Source organism: Sarcophilus harrisii, chromosome 3, assembly GCF_902635505.1.
Source record: "Sarcophilus harrisii chromosome 3, mSarHar1.11, whole genome shotgun sequence".
In the NCBI taxonomy this organism is placed as follows: Eukaryota; Metazoa; Chordata; class Mammalia; order Dasyuromorphia; family Dasyuridae; genus Sarcophilus; species Sarcophilus harrisii.
The window spans coordinates 516,678,895-516,700,339 of NC_045428.1; the positions used below are offsets into that span (position 1 = coordinate 516,678,895).

General features: G+C 34.0%; 1 protein-coding gene across 2 annotated transcripts in view; it reads right to left on the reverse strand.

Moving 5' to 3' along the window:
- GRM5 (glutamate metabotropic receptor 5) overlaps positions 1 to 15,903 on the reverse strand; it is a 613,509-nt gene extending 597,606 nt beyond the window's left edge. Inside the window, exon 1 of one of the 2 annotated variants that reach the window (XM_031961902.1) lies at positions 15,756 to 15,903. The gene's annotated coding sequence lies outside the window, so the exon portion shown is untranslated. Of the gene's footprint in view, positions 1 to 13,534; positions 13,872 to 15,755 lie in introns of those variants that run through there. The other variant, XM_031961903.1, reaches the window with a different exon arrangement.
- Between the last annotated feature and the right edge of the window lie 5,542 nt (positions 15,904 to 21,445).

A 21,445-nucleotide genomic window follows, 5' to 3' on the forward strand; every position in this document is an offset into this window, starting at 1 on the left:
TTAATATATTTATCTATGTAAAAGTTTAAATGGTAGGGAAGAAAGCAATTTTGTCTCCTTAGTCATCATTAAGTCCAAATTCTAAAAAAGGGTTGTCAATTGAGAAATTCCCAATACTTAAAAGCTTTTCATCAAAAACTTTTTGTTCTGTGTGGGAATCTGTGTTTGGAATCTGGGAATGTGTATGTAGGTCTCAGTTTTCCTATTCACTATCTGTGACATTGTGCAAGTTTCTTCACAATTTCAAAGCTTATTTTCTTAGTCATAGTGAAAAGGTTGAACAATATATTACCTATCACCCTTTCACTTCTAAATACTAAGGTCACCTGTCCTCTTTTCTTTATTTTTTTTGGAAATTATTGTCTTAATAAGAATATTCAAGATAGGTAAAAAAAATCTATTGCAGCATTTATTTATACGTGTTAATAGTAACAAATTTATTACATGTACCAACATTAATTTTGATTCCATCTAGATATTTAAAGGATTCCTTTCTTCTCCTCAAAGCATCAATTCATTTTATAGCTCCTCAAAACAATAGATTAAAACTGTATTTAACCATATTGACCACACAAATAAAAAAGGAAAGCTACTAAAATATTTGGATATTTCTAAATATCTAGATGTTTGACAATGTATAGACTTGAAACGGATATGAACAAAATGCTAAATTTTCAACTTCATATGTAGTAGGTGTTATGATAACATATAGACATGCCAGAAAAAAAATTAAATGTGTCTGAATACATTTGGTTTTAGGCCTTATTTCTTCCCTTTAAGTCTTCTGTCCATATTTAGGTCAAAGAGGCATGTATATTTTCAAGATAAATGTGAATTATTTCTCAAGCCAAACAGTTAAAGAAAGAAGGGGACACAATTTTCAATGGCTATTCCTAAAAAGGCTAGTTCATTATTCCAATACACACAAAACCCTTCTCATTCCCATAATATGGAGCAGTAGGGTATACATAAAGAGGGATATTATAATATGCCTAGCTGCTCCTTAAAATCATAGTTGATTTGGCAGGTAGCAAATGCAAATACAAAACTGATGTATTTTATTAATACTGGCTATGAGACAATTCTCTTATTTATCAAATGGGTAATTGTATATAGATATAAAGGAAACTCTATTACACAGATAAAAGAGAAACTATATAATATATAGATACAATAGAATTGGTATAATAGAAGTAGTACTTGTATTGATTTAGATGTACTAGAAATCAACTCATATGCTCTGAAAACATTCACTTTTATAATAAAAATTCCAAGTAACAATTTCAAACTAATAGGGCAAACAATTAGATCTCTCCCCCAGCATCATATTTATACAGAAATTGTGCCATATATAATAAGATTTTCTTCTTAACCAAGAGAGTATCTAGCCTGATAGTCCCGTAGTGGAAGGATACTAGTTTATGGAAGTAGGGAGACTTTAGCTACTCTTTTTCACTCATCTAATCTGCCTTTCTTGGTTACTTTCTCAGGTCTCTTGTATATTAATTTTGTCATCAAATCATATTAGTGTAGTCACCATACATTACTATGTTTTAACACTCCATCTTTGCCCAAAACATGAAAAGGCTTCTCACAGCTTTTTTCTTCCTATGAAAATCTCATCCAGAATTTCAAACCAAAGAATTATAGGATCTAAGAGTTGAAACCAATAAAAGGATATTAATAAATCATTGTTTTAGATTATCTATTAATGTCAACCAAACTGTGAGATCTTAGTCTAGTGATTGAAAAAAATACCTATTACTAAGAGAAAAATAAATTGCATCCTTCTTGACATTTTCTCTGCAAATGAAACAAAAAAAAAAAAAAAAAAAAAAAAAAGAACATATAGCCAAATGAAATGATCCTCTCCACACAGGGAAATAAACAAGTTCGCAGATTTTAATAAGCACAAAGGCAATAAGAGAGAGATAAATTAAAAAAAGAAAATAATTGTAGCAACAATAACTTTTTGCATGAGATAGAGATGTAAGAAAATTCTAGAAAGAATATACAAGGCAAATTAAATCAACATATAATTTTATATGGAATTGCGATATATTTTTTAAAAATTTGAAAAAGTTGAAGAACATTATTGTTGGAATTCATTATTATGAAACAAGATTTTCTATCTAAATTAAGAGAGGTTTTTTTTTTCCTTTAAAAAAGAAACTAGAAAGCAACAAAGTGAAAACAGCACAAAAGCAAAATTGATTATATTTTTAAAGAAAAGCAACAACTTGTTACTGATGGGGGAGTTATTTCAGAATCAACTGTCATGTAAAGTCAGATAACCAATTGTAAGAGAAAAAATAAGCAAGAAGCTTGAAGAATAAAAATGAAAAAATACATTTGATACAACTAAAATCATGCCCTTCCAATGTATTCAAAGAGATTATTGATGGATAAAATGGACTGTGGACAGAATCAAAAAGAACAAATATAAGCCAATTATTTTAAAGTGTCTTAGTCAAAAAAGGAAAGTTGCTTACTAAGAAAAGAGATTACATTCAAGGACAACATTGGTTTAGAATATAAATTCCTTGGAAAGGAATGAAAGAATACAAGCAGCACAACTTTGTAAAACACTATCTTTTTCGTGAGAACTTTCTATTCTTTTGAACCAACAATCTATTTAATATCTCAGACAATAGGATTCTATCCTATAATTATATCTGTAATTCACTGGGCTATAGAGCACTTTAAAGACTATACCTGACATTCCCTCCTAAACTAAGATGACATGGCAGCTGCTTTCCAAGGTTTCTACTATTTCTAAATCATCTGACACAGCTCCTATTGTTCACAATAAATTCCCAAATAATACTATCCTATATCTCTGTCTCCATCTGAAGAAGAAAAAAAAAAGTATCAATAATACAAGAGAAATAAATTAAATGTTGTATTTTTAGGAAAGGAATATTATTTCCAAGATGACTGGATGATTGAAATTCAGCAATAAAACTATCTAGTTACCAAATAATTTTCTTCTATTTACAATAAAAACTATCTAATTCTTCTAAGTTCCATGATAATCTGTAGCTTCCTATAACTCTGTGCCTGTTCTCTTTCTTCTGATTATCATAAAATACTTTCTAACATATTTACCATTTGACATCTACGAATTTCCACAAAAGTTAATTTATTTGATTTGTGAAATATACACACATTCCTTGCTATATAATTATTTGTTATTGAATGTGGCATAGTTCTCCAATAATAATACAATACATAATACAATAATAGATTAACACTGATAAAATTATGATCTTATCCCTATAGGTGCTCTCTCCAGCAATGCAGTATAGACTTCATTGATGTGCTTTTACCCTATCTATTTAAGTCCTACAATAAATCTTCTACAGGGGACCACCCGTCATACTAAGAAAGAAAGGTTTCCATAGTTCTCTTGTCGTTGCATGAAAATCAAGTATATGGCTTGCCCTTTGGTTATCCCTTATTCTTGTCACATGCTCAGGCCACATTCTTTTCTTGTCACTTCAATGAGATATTTACACCATTTCTCTTGTGCATTTTTCATTGTTAGTATTTTAAAGCCAACTCCAGACTATGATGAGATGCATTGTTTTTCTTTAGGTTGAAACTTTAATGCATCAGAGACCATTTGTACTCTGACTTATGCCAATATAGTATCATCAGAAAAATATTGTTTTAAAAAAAGATGAATATTTATTTCAAGAAGTTTGAAATTGTTTAAAACACTATAATGTTGAAAAATAATTTTATACTATTTTTCTTGTGTTTGTCAACTCATAGAACTGTTCTTCCTGTCCTTAATGCTCAGATTTTTTTTTAAATTACACAAAAAACGTATATTTTTTCACATGAAGTGTTGCTCTGCCATCATATTTGTCTATTTTTTTTAATTTAAGGAAGGTTCACCTTTCTATTAGCATCTTCCAATCATGATTCCTAATCCTTTAAGTTCCAAAGACAGATAGTAAGATAAATTTAACTCTCTCAATTAAAATCTAAAGTTTACTTTTTGAATTAGAATATATGTTCTTTGAGGGAGAGGACTGTCTGCTTTTGCATTGGTGTCTGCAGAATTAAGCTCATAGTAAGTACGTAATAAATGTCTTTTCATTATTTTTTCTCTCATTCATTACTTACTTATTAGTACATAGATATCTAAGAATATTTCCAACATGTATATCCCTCCTCCTTGCCCTGAGTTATTTAACATACTCAATATTGGGTGATATCTAGAGATTCTCATGAAATCTACTGTATCAGTAATATCTGGGCATTTGACTACCTCCATTTGAGATATAAAGTTATACTAATTAAATAACATTCTTAAATTGATAAATCAGATAAATAAATAACACCAATATATGGAACATTTTTTAAACTATGGTGAATGGATGTTCCCAGTATAGTCATGGTAAAGAATCAGACAAATATATATGGCAATGTGATGTCCTATCTCTACAGACAAGGAAGAAAATAATTTTCATAGTTACAAAGAATGAATAATAAAACAAACTTGGAAATTCTGAATAGTATTAATACCCAATAATCAACAATACATTTTCAATTCATGTTTCTAGCCTCTAAACAATGAAATGGCCACTCAGTTAACCATTTGTACATGGCATATTAGATTATGTTCTGATTTCTGCATGTGTCATAATATTTTCTCAATAACATATTTTGGGTTCTAAACTATAAACCACTATTTCTATCTTATGGGAAAAAAATAGATTCATGAATTTGCAGCATGCAAAGTATTTCCAATGATGTATTTTATATATTTTACTTATATGTTTACAAAAGTGAAAAGATTTTCATACATTTTAATTTATTATCAGACAATTGTGGTGTTCCTCTAAAATCATCTTTAATGTTTTCCATAAAAATAGTGATCTTTCAGATTTGGGACTCGTACATAACTAGATAATTAAATAGTTATGCCATATATCTCAGGAATAAACACTGAAATGGTTTTCTTTGTTTGAACACTGCCCTGATCATGAGACAGGTTTGTATGTGTGTATGTATGTGTGTGGGCACACATGCATAATGATATTTGTATGCCATTGATGTATGTTTCTCAAAACAAGTGCACACAACAGATAAGAGATTTTGTGAGGGAAATGATACTAAAAGCTTTATAAAATGAAAGAAAGCAAAATTATTTGGTAAATCTGAAGTACATATTTGTGACCCTGTTAGCACACCTAATAACAATGCATGTGTATAGGAAGAAAAGAGAGTTTTCATTGAAAATGTGGTGCACATAAAAGTGAGTGGAGCTAAAAAAAAAAAAAAGCAATACATACAGAAATAATATTTTCAATTTCTTGTAGTAACAAAAAGTCCTGGTGATAGGATTAGACCCTCTAATTCAATGTAAATCATTTAAACCAGTAACTTAACAGCCAGTGATGTCTAGAAATAGACCTTTTTTTTTAGCAAAACAATAAAAAAGGATGCAATTCATTCAGTCTAGCTATTCTAATTTAATTAAGGAGTGTTAGTTTCCCCTCACAAGGCAGACTTGAATACCCTTTCCATTGTTCATTGTACACCAAAAAGACAGCCTAGCATCATTTTCATGTTAGTTTACATATAATGTAGGACACACTTCAGTTCACTAAACATTCATTAATAAACTACAACATATAAAAGACTGGTAAACTCTGGGAAAGAGGCAAATGTAATTTCAACATAGTGCCTATCACCGTGGAGGTTACAATCTCTTGGAGGATCTGACACTCAAATAAGTATAATACAAAATGGAAATAATGATTATAGAAGAGACACACAATCAAGATACATTTGATATCATAGGAAGAGATACCTTGAAGGTGAAATTGAGAACATTTGGAAATTGATTGGATATAGGGGGTGAAGGAGCAGGAGCAATTAAGAATAATAGCTAGGTTGAGTTTGAATGATAGCCAGGAAAGTGTTTCTTTCAACAGTAATAAAGAATTTAGGGAAGAATGACACCATATTTTCTGTACCTTGCCTGAGAAACAGCAAGGAGGCTAGTATCACTAGGTCTGAAGTACTTAGAACTAAGCTAAAAGAATGTTGGAAAGGTAAGAGTGGGTCAGAAGACTTTCAAAATCAAAAGGGATTTTATATTTGATTCTAGAGGTAATAGAAAGTCATTGCAGTTTAATGATGAGAGATTGACATTGTCAGATCTGTGCTTTAGGGGAATTGATTTGATAGCTGAATAAAGAATGGACTGAAATGAGGCAAAGATACTTACTAGAAGACTATTGTGAAAAAACAAGCTAGAAATGAGAGTCTGCACCATGTTAAAAAAAATTAGTAGTGTCTGAAAATAATAGGACATATATGAGATACCTTGAAGGTGAAATTGAGAACATTTGGCAACTGATTGGATATAGGGGGTGAAGGAGCAGGAGCAATTAAGAATAATAGCTAGGTTGTGAGTTTGAATGATAGCCAGGAAGGTGTTGCTTTCAACAATAATAAAGAATTTAGGGAAGAATGTATTTTTAGGAAAGGGATATTATTTCCAAGATGACTGGATGATTGAAATTCAGCAATAAAACTATTTACCAAATAATTTTCTTTTATTTACAATAAAAACTATCTAATTCTTCTAAGTTGCATGATAATCTGTAGCTTCCTGTAACTCTGTGACTATTCTCTTTCTTCTGATTATCATAAAATACTTTCTAACATATTTACCATTTTACATCTACGAATTTCCACAAAAGTTAATTTATTTAATTTGTGAAATATACTCACATTCCTTGCTATATAATTATTTATTATTGAATGTGGCATAGTTCTCCAATAATAATACAATACATAATACAATAATACATTAACATTGATAAAATTATGATCTTATCCCTATAGGTGAATGAATGAATCCAGCTTTGCACATTTGAAGTTTGAGATTTCTCTGAGAAAACAATTTGGGATGTATAATCGGTATTTAAAGCTATGAAACTAGAGGTCATGAAATGTGAAATAAGAAGGGGAAGATTATGTGATTCTATATAGTGCTAGAAAGAAGTAATTGGATGTGATCTCCCTTTAAGGTAAATTAATTGGCATACCAAACAGAGTTTCAGGCCTGCAGTCAGGAAGACTCATCTCTCTGAAATCAAATCTGTCTTCAGATACTTACCAGCAGTGTGATCTTGGGTAAGTCACTTAACCCTGTTTGTATTAGGTCCTCATCTATAAAATGAGCTGAAGAACATAATGGTAAATCTCTCCAGTGTCTTTGCCAAGAAAACTCTTAATAGGCTCAATAAGAGTCAGGACTGACTGAAAAATGACTGAAAAAATCTAGACATGGTGAAAATAGGTATATAACATAATAGTGCCTATTAATTAGGTAATGGGGAACAAACTGCAATATAAATATAATGAAATAATATGCAGAAAAATATTATACAGTAATAAATGTACAAAAAGTCATGAATCACATTTAATGAAACCCCAAAATGAAATATCATAGTAATATATAATATTATAACTGAAATCCTGAGATTCCATGTCAAAGAAAAAATAATGCAGGCAACTAGAAGGAAAGAATACATGCTTTACCAGTCACCACTATAAAGCATTGAAGAATTGGAGGATAATATTCAGAAGGCAAAATATATGAGTTTGCAATCAATAGTAATTTACCCAGAAATACTGACTATAATACAAAGGGAAAAATAAAACTTTAAAGAAATGAAGGACTTTCAAATATTCCTGATGAAAAGAAAAAAATCTTCAGAAAAAATGTGAAATACAGACATAAGAGGGAAGAGAAGCTTATTCCAGTGAACATAAATGGGCAGTAACAAAGTAGTAAAAGCGGATAAATTTATTTTATTCAAATATGATAAAGTATACATGTGTCTCCTTTTGAATCCTATCATCATTAGAGTTTACAAAGGAAATCCAATTAAATAAGATCTGGGACTTTTTTTTTTTTTTAACAACTCGATCTTAAGAAAACAATCGGGAAAAAAGAGAAAGAAAAGTATAATAGGTAGGGAAAATTCTTTCACATAATCACGGTGCACAGCGTGATACCTATACAAAATGAGAAGGAGGTGGTAAGGTACTGTTGTTAACATAAGTAGGTTTGGTCATAGTTCGTACAAGTAGATCTTCATTTCCAAGAGTATCCACAAATTCAAGATTATTCATGAAGACAATTTTACATACTCATACAGTTAGAGTAAGAAGTTTTCTAGTTTTCCCCTTTGGAATATTCTTAAAGAAATATTGAATTTGAATCATTTGGGAGGGAATGGGAAGATTTATATATTCTAATACATGATAAAACAATACAAGAACAATTTATGAAATGGCTAGAATAGTTCAAAGAAGCTCTTTTGTAAAAAAGGAATTGTTTGTTACTGTAAACATTAATTCCAGTTGAAGGACTAGATAATTAAATAAATGCTCTTTTTTCTGAGTAAAGGCATGAGAGATTATGGAAGTAGACTCTTCCATACCTTGACAGCTATGATTACCATATTAGGTATTTTCTAAACTTTTCTACATTATACAAAAAAAATTCATGGGAGCAGCGTTACATATCTACCAATTATTATTATATAAAACAAATAGTTCATTGATATGTATATACACATATATACATTAGTATGTATTTATAATTTCTTTTTCTTTGTCTTTAAATTGCTTTATAAGTTATTTTATGACTCCTTCCCTTTTGGTGATGTTTTCCCTGGGTTCTTGTTCTTAAAAGGATCAGTGAAATCCTATTGTTTTGGGAGATCTGATTCACTAGTTCCATGAACTAATAATATAATGAATTTAATCAAAACTATGTTTTTTTTTTCCAAAAACTTCAACATCATCATGCTTACTTACATGTGTTGAGATTTTCTTGAAAGATCCAGGCAACAATTTATATTTTTCAAGAATAAACTCTGGATTTATTTTTTCAATCATGTGGCAAACATATTTGACTTAAGTGGTTCAAATTTAAGATAATTAATGGAAGTGCCTTGACTCAAGAGCTATTTTCAAATACTCAAAAAGAAACATAAATGAGGGTAAAAATTATTGCTTTTGATATAAGGCTCATTTTAGTATATTTTAAATGTATCATTGAAGTGAGATCATAACTGAAACATGGGAATTCTGCAAAGGAGTGGCTTTAAATAACAATTAAATACTACTAATTAAAAATAAATGAAAATCTTGAAATAGAATTTTTTAAAAGGAAAGAATCACAAAGCTTATTTCCCTTTATTTTAGAACTTTAAGGAATTTCACAGCATTTCTGTATATTAAAGCAAATAAAACTTTTAAGTTTTAAAATTATTTTGCAAAAGCTTATGAATGCAAAAAAGTTATGTCATTATTACAGTACCCACTTTTACCACTATAGTGATGAGGCTTTCATGGTTTTCTTATAACACTTAGGTTTTGATGTTTATATCCAGTAGCACACAATGAGAACTAGGAAGTGTATTTTTAAATGAGAAAGATTCATTTTGTTATTAATTAATGTACCTTCAAGACTCAATGTCTCTATCATCAATAGTATTGTTGCTACGTAAAATATGCACTTTGATTGTAACTGAGTATTCATGTATTTTCCAGATACTTTTACTTTAACAAAAATTATAAATACAAGTAATGTGACAGTTTGATAATAAGACATCCATGGTGCAGAAAGATGAAAATGATAGTATTCATTAAGAGTCTTGAATTCAAGGTAAATCGTGGTTCATATATTATCTGTGTCCACCAGTGTCCATCATTTAACTAATTTGTCTGAACCTCAATTTTCTTGTTTGTAAAATGGATCCTTAGCAGGATTAAATGAAATGTTATCTGTAAAGAGATAAATCTCAAGAATTTTCATTTTATAACCTATTTGTAATGTATATATATATATATATATATACATATAAACACTATGTTAAAATTATTAGTAAATGAAATTAAACATGTTGCCTTTCGCATGAGAAGGCATCTGATAATTGCTTAACAAAGGGGGAAATGGTTTCACTTCTTTAGGCCCAATAATCACAGTAGAATGTAAGCTTTAGAAAATTACAATTTGATTTTTCTTTATAATATTATAGTTTTAACTAAGTACCTTAAATAAAATAAAATAAAAATACTTAGTAGATGTTGGCTAAATTGATGTATGCCCTTTGGCTTTGCATCATGAGTTGCTTGTTATAGTACTTGTTGATTGAGGGTAATAATATTAAGAGTTCATGTTTGCATATCCTTTGAAGATTTACAAAATGTTTTATTCTTTTTCCTGCAAAAAATCCATAGCATAAGAAATGCAAGAATTATAGTCCCCTTTTAGAGATAAGTAGACTAAGCCTTGCAGTTGTTAAATGACTGGATAACAGCTATATTCAAATGAAGTCCCTGTTTCCCACTATAAGACCAGTGTTCTTTCCACTACACCATGTTACTTATGAAAAACTGTAAATATGTTTTCCTAAATATTGTATAGAGCAAAAGGGTCTTTAGCATAATAAATAGCATATCAAATGAAATTAGCCATTACATTAGTTGCAGGGCTCATTCTAAATAGATCAAAGGATATCAGGCATTTAAAATACAGAAGAAAGTTAGTATATCTTGCAAATTCAATTTATATGCTTTTGAAGATTTTTCATCACCAAGCATAAAAGCATACATATACAACTTAGGTAATAATTAAGTGAACTGAAATATTTCTTAATGTTCCTTAAATATTATTAAAAATCATATTTTATTCCCATGAATACATAGGCACACCAAAAAAAAATATTGTAAAGGCAAACTTTTCCCCTGACTGTTTTTATCTAGTATTGGCTATCAACAGCAATCAACTACTATTTCATTTCTACCCAGATTACCCCACAACAAATATTTGGAATATTCACCAGAGAAAGTGATACTCTCATAAAGTCACCATGCTTTTCTGAAAAGACAAAATAGTGTTAAAAAACCTGTTGTAATTCAAAACCTCTAGATGTGGAAGAAACATGTTATCTTTTAACGTGGTATAAATTTTTCAGTCTCCATCATATTTGTAACTACAACTGCTACAATAAACTTCTAACTGAAAACTCAAAAATTGATGCAACAATTTAAGTATTTCTTGTTGAATAGATATAACATTCACTTTTGAGGGAAGATCTCAATTTTCTGGTTCAATTTTTCAACTTATGATTTGATGTGCAGTGTAACACATGCTGCCCACATCTGTAATAAAAGGAGTAAACAAACGTAATATCTATACATGAAAAGTAAGATAGAAGTCTGAGGCAAGGATGGAATTATATCTCAAACCAAAAAAATATTTATTTTGCATTAATTTAATACTGCATAATGGACATTATGTATTTCCCTTAAGGTGCCTAAATCTTCACTGCTACAATATTGTAAGATAACTGATTGTTGAAGAGCCTCTGCTCTCTGAAAGGAGGTACCCCTTCCCCTTAGACCATGTATATTTCAAGTAGAAATTTATACTAAGGACTTTATATTCATTTTGGGGCCACTATTCTGTTTGTATTTTACCAGAGACAGTTAGCTGGAAGTCTTTTTCCTATTAGAACTCTTTCCTAATAATTAAAGAAGAGGGTCACCCAGGGAGCTGTCCGATGTGCTGAATAATCTACCAGCATACTAAGCAGAGCTTCACATAAGACTCCAATACCAAGCTACAGAACTAATGACAGAAACCTACACTGTGAACCTTTCATTTTCAAATAAGAATGATAATAGACACATTTTTGTTCACATAATAATAGACATACCTAAATTTTAAAAAGTCTATGTATCTTTGGAAAGTGGAGAAAGAAAGAAAACTTGGCGAGAGAGGCAGAGAGAGATAGAGAGAATGAGATAGAGACAGAGACAGAGAGACAGAAAGACAGAAGGACAGAAACGAGAAGAGAAGGGGGAGAAAGAGGAAGAAAGGGAGGGAAGGAGGACGGGATTGAGAAAGGGGGAGAGGGTAGGGAGGAGAAGAGAGAGACAAAGGCAGAGGCAGAGACAGAGACAGAGAAATGGAGGGAAGGAGAAGGGTAGAAAAGGGAGGAGAGTAAAGAAGTGAGTAGAGAACAGATGAGGACAAAAGAGAAGAGAATTAAAAGAAAAAAGGCTACATTGAAGTTTTTTTTCCACCAAGTATTTGAGAAAAAAAAAAGCAGTTTGCCTGTCAAGATGGCGGTAATTTGTCTAGCCTGGATTCTATCCAAGCCATCCAGGAGGGTATCCAGAATGATACAGAATGGGCATTGCATGAGAAAGAAAGTACTGAATTTCAAAGATCTAAAAAATATACTACATTGTGGTATTAGCTAGGAAGGTTCTGTGAAGATCCTTTTCGCGCCTGAAGAGTTACTCTGGTCACATCACAATGCACTCTCGGGGTGCTTGAATCTGGTTAAGTGAGCTGAGCTCTAGCCCAGATACTGTTCATTAAAAGCAATGAAAAAATGAGCGGAAGGAAAAGAGGGTGTCAAACCTGCATGTGTGTTTTCATCCGTGTGAAGTAAAGGAATGGATCCTTTCTGAATTCTCTGCCATTAGGTTTTTTAGTTCAAATGAAGTGACTCTATAACCAAACTCGTCACAAGAGCTGTTCAAACCTTCTTTTTTTTCTTTTTTTTTCCAGAAGACTTATAGGAATGCTACAGAAGAGAACAGGGAAACTGGCACCCTCATTACAACCATATGGCTTAAAAAAAGACAGTCTTTTAAGAGTCTCTGTCTCTGGGATCCTTTGTTGCCTTTCACCACAAATTCAGATAATACTCCATGCACCACTTTAATACTTTGCTTCACCTGAATTAGATTGCATCCCTAGTTCTCTTTCCGGACCTCTCTCTCTCAGCGGAGCTGCAGCCTCTTTTGCTCTATAGCTTGCACGCTGTCTCTTCAGGATTAGCACCATTGTTATTAAATTGAAAAATACGTAGATGGGCTTCAATAGAGATATAGAGAGGCAGATGAAATAACATAAAGGCACATAGTCGATGGGGGAGGGATATGGGGGATATCCCCAGCCATAAGCTTGAAAGAGTCAGCTTATTAAGATCTGCTTTCAGCAGAGCTCGCAGTCTGTCTACTTCCTGCATCGAGCTGTTTCTGCCATTTCCGACTGAATCTATTTGGAGATGATCCTCTCCTCTTTTTCTCTTTTCCCCTTGAGCTTCCCCTACTCAATACCTGAACTTGGATGGGTCTAGCTTATCTTACTAAGAGCAGCTTTATCCGCAAAGGTGGAAGGGCTGAAGAAGGAACTGTTTGGGTCTATATTCCTGCCCCTGCCCCCATTCCACCTCTTCACTTCTCTCCACCACCATCTACCCTTGTTAATGAGTTATCGATGCCTTTCTTCCCAACAAGTAAAGGAGAAGAATGTCAAGGATAGAAGAAGAGGCGTGCTCAGCAACCCCTTTTCCCCCCACCTCCCTTGAATCAATCACCTAACACAAGCTCTTAGAACATCTCGCCCCCAACCAAGCCCGAGGTTTCTGCTTTCTTCTTTGAAAAGAAGATTGGCAGAAGGAGAGCTTACCCACTATTGCTTCGCCAGCGAGAGAAGGTCTGACATTCCTTCCCAAAGTTTAGATTGCCCTAGCAAGCGGCCGCAGAGCTGGGCGCCCAGGGCCCTGCTTGACCCTTTAATGCTCTGTCTGCAGGTTTAAATCCCACTCCAATAGAGGCGCGAAAATGCCGGAGCCAGCAGAGAGCAGCTTGTGCATCTATCCCCCAGCTCTGGGAGAGAGAGGAAAGAGAGAGAGTCAGGGAAAGGGAGGGGAGGGGAGAAGAGAGAACAAGGGAGGGGAGGCAGTTTGTATTTATAGCGCACAGAGTTTCTTCAGTGCAATTTTTTGGTGCCACCAAGTGGCACACTGAGTCCCTTTAGGAACCCGAATATCGGATCCAACCAAGGAACCCGCGCACACATGCAGGAAGATGCTCATTTATCGAAACTGAGAAGAGTTCTGAAGCAGGTGTTTCCCAGTGATCCCCACAGATTCCAGTACACGGGAATCATTGTCCTGCTTTCCCCCTCACAAAGGGGCCCACAAGTGAAGCGGCCCAGTGATATAGAATATAATAGCTGTTGCCACTGGCTTTTTCTTCTTCTTCTTTTTTTCAGACAGCTGGAGACTGGTGCTGACAATCAAGGATAAGAAAGGAAGAGCCTAGGCTACCAAACCCTCACCTTAGTGGAAGCACCCTGCTTCTCTCAGGCTTTACTGCCTAGGTTTGTCCTGAATTACTTTAAAGTGAAATATATCATCCTCTCCCTGAAATCTTACCTTTATCAATCAGTTCCATTTTCCAAGCTCTCTGGCTCCCTCAACATTTTCTGCCTCCCTCCCACCCACCTCAACATACCAAAATACTGGAACAGAAAGAAAATCCTAGACTACTTCTCATCCTGAAAATTCTCACCACTGTTTGCTTCCCCCAAGAGAGTTTATAATGTCAAAGAGCCTCGAAGATCATCTAATTCAACCCGACCCTGATAGATTTACCTCATTCAACTTCAATCTCTTAACCCCCCCCCAAAAAAAAGAAAAAAATCCTACCTTTGGACAGTCTCTAGCCCGAAATCATTTTGATACATTTGAGTCCATGCATAGCCAATGTCTTAATATGTCCTTGAGACAGAATGAATCCTCTGCATGTCCCTTCAATCTAACCTATTCCTTTCTACCTCCCTCACCCACCTGTGGCCCAAAATACACCAATCACTCAAAACACTGGTCTTTAGAACTTGCCCTGACATATCCGGAAACACTATTCCACAGGCTACCTCTAATTCTCCGAATCCATCTGCAAAGAACCCTTTCTCAGGCTGTCTTTGTCTCGCGGTGCACCCTGTCACTAAGTTGAAGTTGGCTGAATCATCATTCTGGAGAAGTTAAATCAAGGAATCTTAGTCTTGATGTGTTTTTGGCTTCAAAACAGAGACTAAAGAGCAAAAGCCCACAGGTTCCAGATCGTCAGTCCCAGATGAATCAAGCAGCAAAACGTTAAAAAAAAAAAAAAAAAAAAAAAAAAAGACAAGCCCTTCCCACTCCCTCTCTTAGCTAAGGACTCAAAAAGACCTTTCACACTGTAATATCCAGATCCTGTTTCAACCGTGAATTCGCTAAAAGTGAGAAATATTAGTCCATGTATCTGACTTGCAAGGACCTAATCCTCTCATTAAAAGACACACAAATTCATTCCAGCACTGCAAATACGTTGTGGTGCATATGCATCGGTATGCATACAGAAGAAATATACAAGCTCTCAAAGCCTTCTTTATCTCAGATAGGCGGTTTTCTCCTTTGATTTTTTTTTAGTTCGTTTTCTATGGAAACCAGACGACTTAAATCCCTCAATTAGGCAAATAAAAGCAAAACGATCTTCATGTAGCTCCCATTGAAGGGACAGTGCTACAGTATGTATCCACCGGAGACCGATTCTGAATTCATTTCCTATTCAGGCAACACACGTCCTTCCAGGGTGACTTTCCCAAACTTAACGGACCTTACTGTGCCTATGTCTGTAAGAGTCTTGGTCTTCAACCCGGGTCGGCCCCCTCCCCTCATCCTCTATATCCTCTATGCTCTCATGTAACACACACACACACACACACACACACACACACACACACCCCACATTCCTTCACCCTCTTTCTTCACTACCAGATTGGGGGGAGGGGGATTCCCTACGCATTAAAAATAAATTAATAAGTGAGGAGCTTGGTGAAAGGAAAAGAACAGAGGTGTACTTACCAGGTGCGTTGACACCTGCACTCAGAATGCCCCGGGCCAGGTGCCAGAATGCCAGCCAGAACTTCCCATCTCAGCGCCTCCAGCACCTTCCAGACTCCTTGCCCCTGCAGCAATAGCAGCAGGAGTCGCGGTGGCAGCGGCGGCGGCAACGGCGGCAGTGGCAGCTGGAGCGCTAGAGGCAGGGGAGGCAGTGGCTGCAGTAGAGCTGGTGAAAGCAGTGGAGGCAGCAGAGTTCGATTTGGCCAGCGCCTGGAGCACGTGCCTGCTCCAGCTTGTAAACGCAGCTGGAAACAGAGAGAGAGCGCCGCTCTGCTCCTTCCACACCTTTTTCCGTGCAGAAAGGCGCGGGGGAGGAACTGAGGGTGGGCTGGTGGGGTAATGGAAGAGGCTTTCTCTTTTTTGAAAGCACTGGGTGGGTGGGTGGGTGGGAATGGAAGTGGCAAGACATCTATTCTACCTAGTTCTATTGTCCGTGAGGGACTCCGGCTTGAAGAGGCAGTCACCGTTTTTGTTCTTCACTTGCTGCGGTTCTCGAACTACAACTCAGGTATTTTTCTAGGATGCGGAGTTAAGGCCCGGAAATATATCTTGGGAGGCGTCGGGGTTGTACCACTTGAGCAGAAGTTGAAGAGTCAAGCAGTTAAGTGAACTACTAATCAGCAGAAAGGTGGGCTCAGAAACCCTCCAAAATGGACAGAGTCCGATCCAAGTTTCCTTGGGATGAGAGAGAAGCAAACCGACGTTTTGAAAGTTCTCCCTGGAGATGGTTATGTTCTGATAATCTTGGATATTAAGTAGACTTAGAGGAAAGTAAACTTCCACCCGGAGTTGTTTTGTACCCAAAGAAACACGATTCTCAAATGCCCTAGTGTCGTTGGAATCTTGGACAAAAGCGATGAATTGAGAGACGTGAGAGGGTGAGGAAGGCAGTGTCAATAATTATAATCATAATTTTCAATATTATTGGGTTTTAATCATCGAAGATACTTATGTAATAGCTTATGTTTTTAAAGTAAATATGCATTTTGAAATGGCTTCCGTATCTCATTTTCTCCATTTTAAAACAAATCATTTAATATCTTTTACTGATCCTAACATACGCACATGTTATTGCTCCCCACCAGTCTTCTGGATTAGTCAAGGTTGTCATCTTTTATTATGCTCGCAAATATCGAATTATTTTGGTTTCTGCCATTGAATAAAAATCTTCTCACAATTACTGTTGTGATTCATTTTAAAAGGAAGGATAACCATTCAAGTGAATAACAGTTATTGTTATGATTATTAATGTCTGCTTGTATTGCTTTTATATTTCCATAAGTGAATTCATCCTGCCAGATGCTTGCAGAAGCTCAATGGAAGATTAAAGATTAGGAGAGCAAAATAGAAGGGGTTGGTCCTGATAAGCAAAGTAGTAATGCATAATATTAAACTTCCCGATCAAACTCTTGACAACAAAAGTTTTACTTGGCATGTTTGGAAATAACAACAACAGCAACAAAAACCAAACGTTTAGTTAGCCTTCCACCTTGCAAATTTTTACAAGGCAATCTCTTCCTGTCTCTATCTGCAGATCACTTTCTTTAAATTCCTAGTGTAACTTTTATATGGACTTCATTTTATTTAACAAGATATCAGCCAAAGCAGTGTAGGTAAAATATCAAATCCAAGAGTTGCAGGAAAAAAGAATGATGAATGGAGCAAATAAAGTAAAAGGGAAATGGTTAGAAGGGATTGGAGGATAATAGAAAATTCTGTGGTTCTGATAATATTAAAGAAACACATTAATGCAAATATTTAGTATTTGTAGTAGTCTTATAGGTGTGAAAATTTTGTTTAATAATATATATTAATATTAAATTTCTAGCTTGAAAATAGAGGTATCAAAACTGGAATACTCCCCCCATGACTCTTTGCCCCCAAAAGATTTCACATTTACATGTTTCGGAATCTCGAGCAAGGAAAGTCATAATGTGTAAAAACAATACAAAAAATTGGAGCTAATGTTTCAGAAATGTTGGAAAAAATAATTCACTATACCATTCATCGATCCATGAGGATTCGCCCTAGAGCTCTATACCTAGAGTCCAAGTTGCATATGAGACCCTGTCATTCTTTTTTGCATGTGGAGACAATCAGGGTTGAGTAAGTTGTTTAAAGCCACAAAGCTAATAAATGTCTGATGCTGAATTTGAAGTCAGGTTCTCCTGATGTCAGGGCAGGTACTATATTCACTGTACTACCTTGTTGCCCTTTAATGGTTTTCTATGGAAACCCTCAGTGCCATTAAATGGTATCTAAAACTAATGCTTCAGGGGTAGAGAAGGCCATGGTGATACTGACCAGCATTTTTTGATTATTCATTTTCTGAAGAAAACCCTTGGAATGTTCCATGAACTTTCATAAAGGGAAAATTCCAGAAAGGTATTTTAACTGGAAATATATACACATATCCATATATATGCAAACATAATACATGTGTGTATATATGTACACACACACACACACACACACATATATATATATATATATATATATATAATATTTTCAGTTTTGCTTTAAAAAGAAAAGGTTTTGGTTCCATATATAGATTATGAACTTTTGACTTGCTTAGAAGACTAAACTATATAGTCACAGATTTGAGACTTCTTTGATCTGATTAGTTAGTTCCATTACTTTTCATATATGCAGACTAATGTTTTTACCTCATCCTTTTTCAGTGACTGGACAAAAAGGTGGCTACTTTTCAGCTACTAAAAGCATAGTTTAACATCTATGCCTTTTCTATTAATGGTGGACGAATATGGTGGGTAAGCAAGAATATCCTCATATAAAATTTTCTGGTGAAACTTTAAAAATATAGCTTTATTTTTAAAACTTTTAAATGATGAACTAGATAAAAATATATTAGAAAAAGTGTGAAAAAGTCAGGGGTGATGAAAATCAACCCCTAGCATGGGTAGGATTAAAAAAATTTTATTTTCTTATAAAGAATAATAATCTCCCTTTCATGATTCATATATATAAATATATATATATATATATATTCTGCATTGCTGTGTGAAAAATAAAACTATTTTAAGAATCTAATAAACATTTATAACAGAAAGAAATTACAACAATGTTGTTTTCAGTATATTATCTTGGTGGTGGCATTTATATATTAAATTATGTTCTATGACTTACAATTTATTTTTATTGTTTCTCTATTTTGGACCATAGTGATGACTTTAGAATCCAGCAGCTTGTATACTATTATATACATGTATCACTCATATGTTTATTTAGGTCATACTTGTAACAGAATAAATTCTGCCTTTTGACCTGTGATACTGGTAATTTTGTATAAGACAATTGTGAATATTGTTTCTGTGGCCTTCAATCTTTCAAATTAAATAATTCTATTTATTGTTTCATTTATCCATTTATCCTTTACATTGTTTGTATTCAAATCTTTTTTCTTGTATTAGTATGTTATTCTTGCAATTCTTTTTTTTTTAAATCATACATAAGAGAATGCCCTAGAATTTAAGAGTAGACTTTTCTATTGGAAAAAGTCTTTTCAAGCATATAATTCCATGCAGTCTTTTCTACTGGAGAAACTTTCATGGTCTACTTTTTTTTTTGAGGGGGTGGGTAATACAGTTTTTAATAGGTACATATATTTCCACAACAAAAATTGATTCCTTACAACATGTAGTTATTTGTTTTGTAACAAAGTTTATGTGCTACAATGAAAGCTTAAAGCCTTCAGAGGACATTTGCATGGTGTGGCTGAAGTTCTCAAATCCTTCCTTAGGGGAGTACAAAGGTTCTGTCATGACCATATTCACCATTATGTCTTTGAACAAGGTATATATTTCCTGGGATGTATTTCCTGAGTGAGGAAAGTACTCCATGTATCATACATATACACCAAAAACTGATTTAGATTGAGGATAATTGGTGATAGAGGCTCTGAATGAATTAAGTCATTGGACTTAACTTTTCTGCTTTATGCCCATGTGCAGGCACATGGTCCAATAGTCAGAATTATAAAAATGATTCTAGACTGGAGATTAAGGGGCTTCCCCCAAAAGCTTTTTGAAGTTTTTAAAAGAATGACATTCCTAATCTTTTCCTCCAATTCAATTTTTCAATAATCAATTTTTTAATGTATTAAAAATTATTTTGTGTTAGATTAAAGAATAAAAGAAGCAGGAGGTAGCTATGTGGCACAGTGAATAGAGCACCAGCCCTGAAGTCAGGAGGACCTGACTTCAGTCTGGTCTCAGACATTTAATACTTCCTAGCTGTGACTCTAGGCAAGTCACTTAAACCCAATTGCCTCAGAAAAAAATAATAAAAATTAAAAAAATAAAATAAAATAAATAAAAGAAGTGGCCTTTAAAAAAAAAAAAGCTTAATCTAATTGGGAAGACTAATTTTTTAAATTATTATAATAACTTTTTATTGACAGAACCCCTGCCAGGGTAATTTTTTGCAACATTATCCCTTGCATTCATTTCTGTTCCGATTTTTCCCCTCTCTCCTTCCACCCCCTCCCCTAGATGGCAAGCAGTCCTATATATGTTAAATATGTCGCAGTATATCCTAGATACAATATATGTATGCAGAATTGAACAGTTCTCTTGTTGCACAAGGAGAATTGGATTCAGAAGGTATAAATAACCCAGGAAGAAAAACAAAAATGCAAACAGTTTACATTCATTTCCCAATGTTCTTTCTTTGGGTGTAGCTGTTTCTGTCCATCATTGATCAATTGAAACTGGATTAGTTCTCTTTGTCAAAGAAATCCACTTCCATCAAAATACATCTTCATAAAGTATCATTGTTGAAGGATAAAATGATTGCCTGGTTCTGCTCATTTCGCTTAGCATCAGTTCATGTAAGTCTTTCCAAGCCTCTCTGTATTCATCCTGCTGGTCATTTCTTACAGAACAATAATATTCCATAACATTCATATACCACAATTTACCCAACCATTCTCCAGTTGTTGGGCATCCATTCATTTTCCAGTTTCTAGCCACTACAAACAGGGCTGCTACAAACATTTTGGCACATACAGGTCCCTTTTCCTTCTTTAGTATCTCTTTGGGGTATAAGCCCAATAGTAGCACTGCTGGATCAAAGGGTATGCACAGTTTGATAACTTTTTGGGCATAATTCAGGTCTACTTTGAATATCTTACACTAGATTCAATATGAATAAATTACTTCTTTGTTCTTTATGGGATTATAGTTATGACCCTTTTCATAGAAGAGTTATGACTTTCACACCTTAAAATTCCCTTCAGTCTTCATATTTTGAAGTCTTCCTTTTTAACACTGGTGATTTCTGAGGCAGGAATAAAGTAAAATAGTCAGCCTGAATCAGGGCAAGAACTTACCCAACCTTTCCCCCAAACCATTCCTGCATAAGTCCCAAAATATAACAAAGGTAGAAGAATGAATTTCCACATATCAGGGTCACAGGTCTGCACACAAAATGTTTAGTCACTACTTGACTCATTCCCACAAATAAATAATAAATTTAATCATTAATTGATTATCTCAAGATCCAGGACAATTTAGGAGACAGGTTTGAATATTTCATTTTTTAATCAATTGAATTTCAACAAATGTCTCTCTCAATCTATCATTTTTTTTGTTTAAAAGATGCATGACAGAGCTGTATGCTCCAGTATGCCT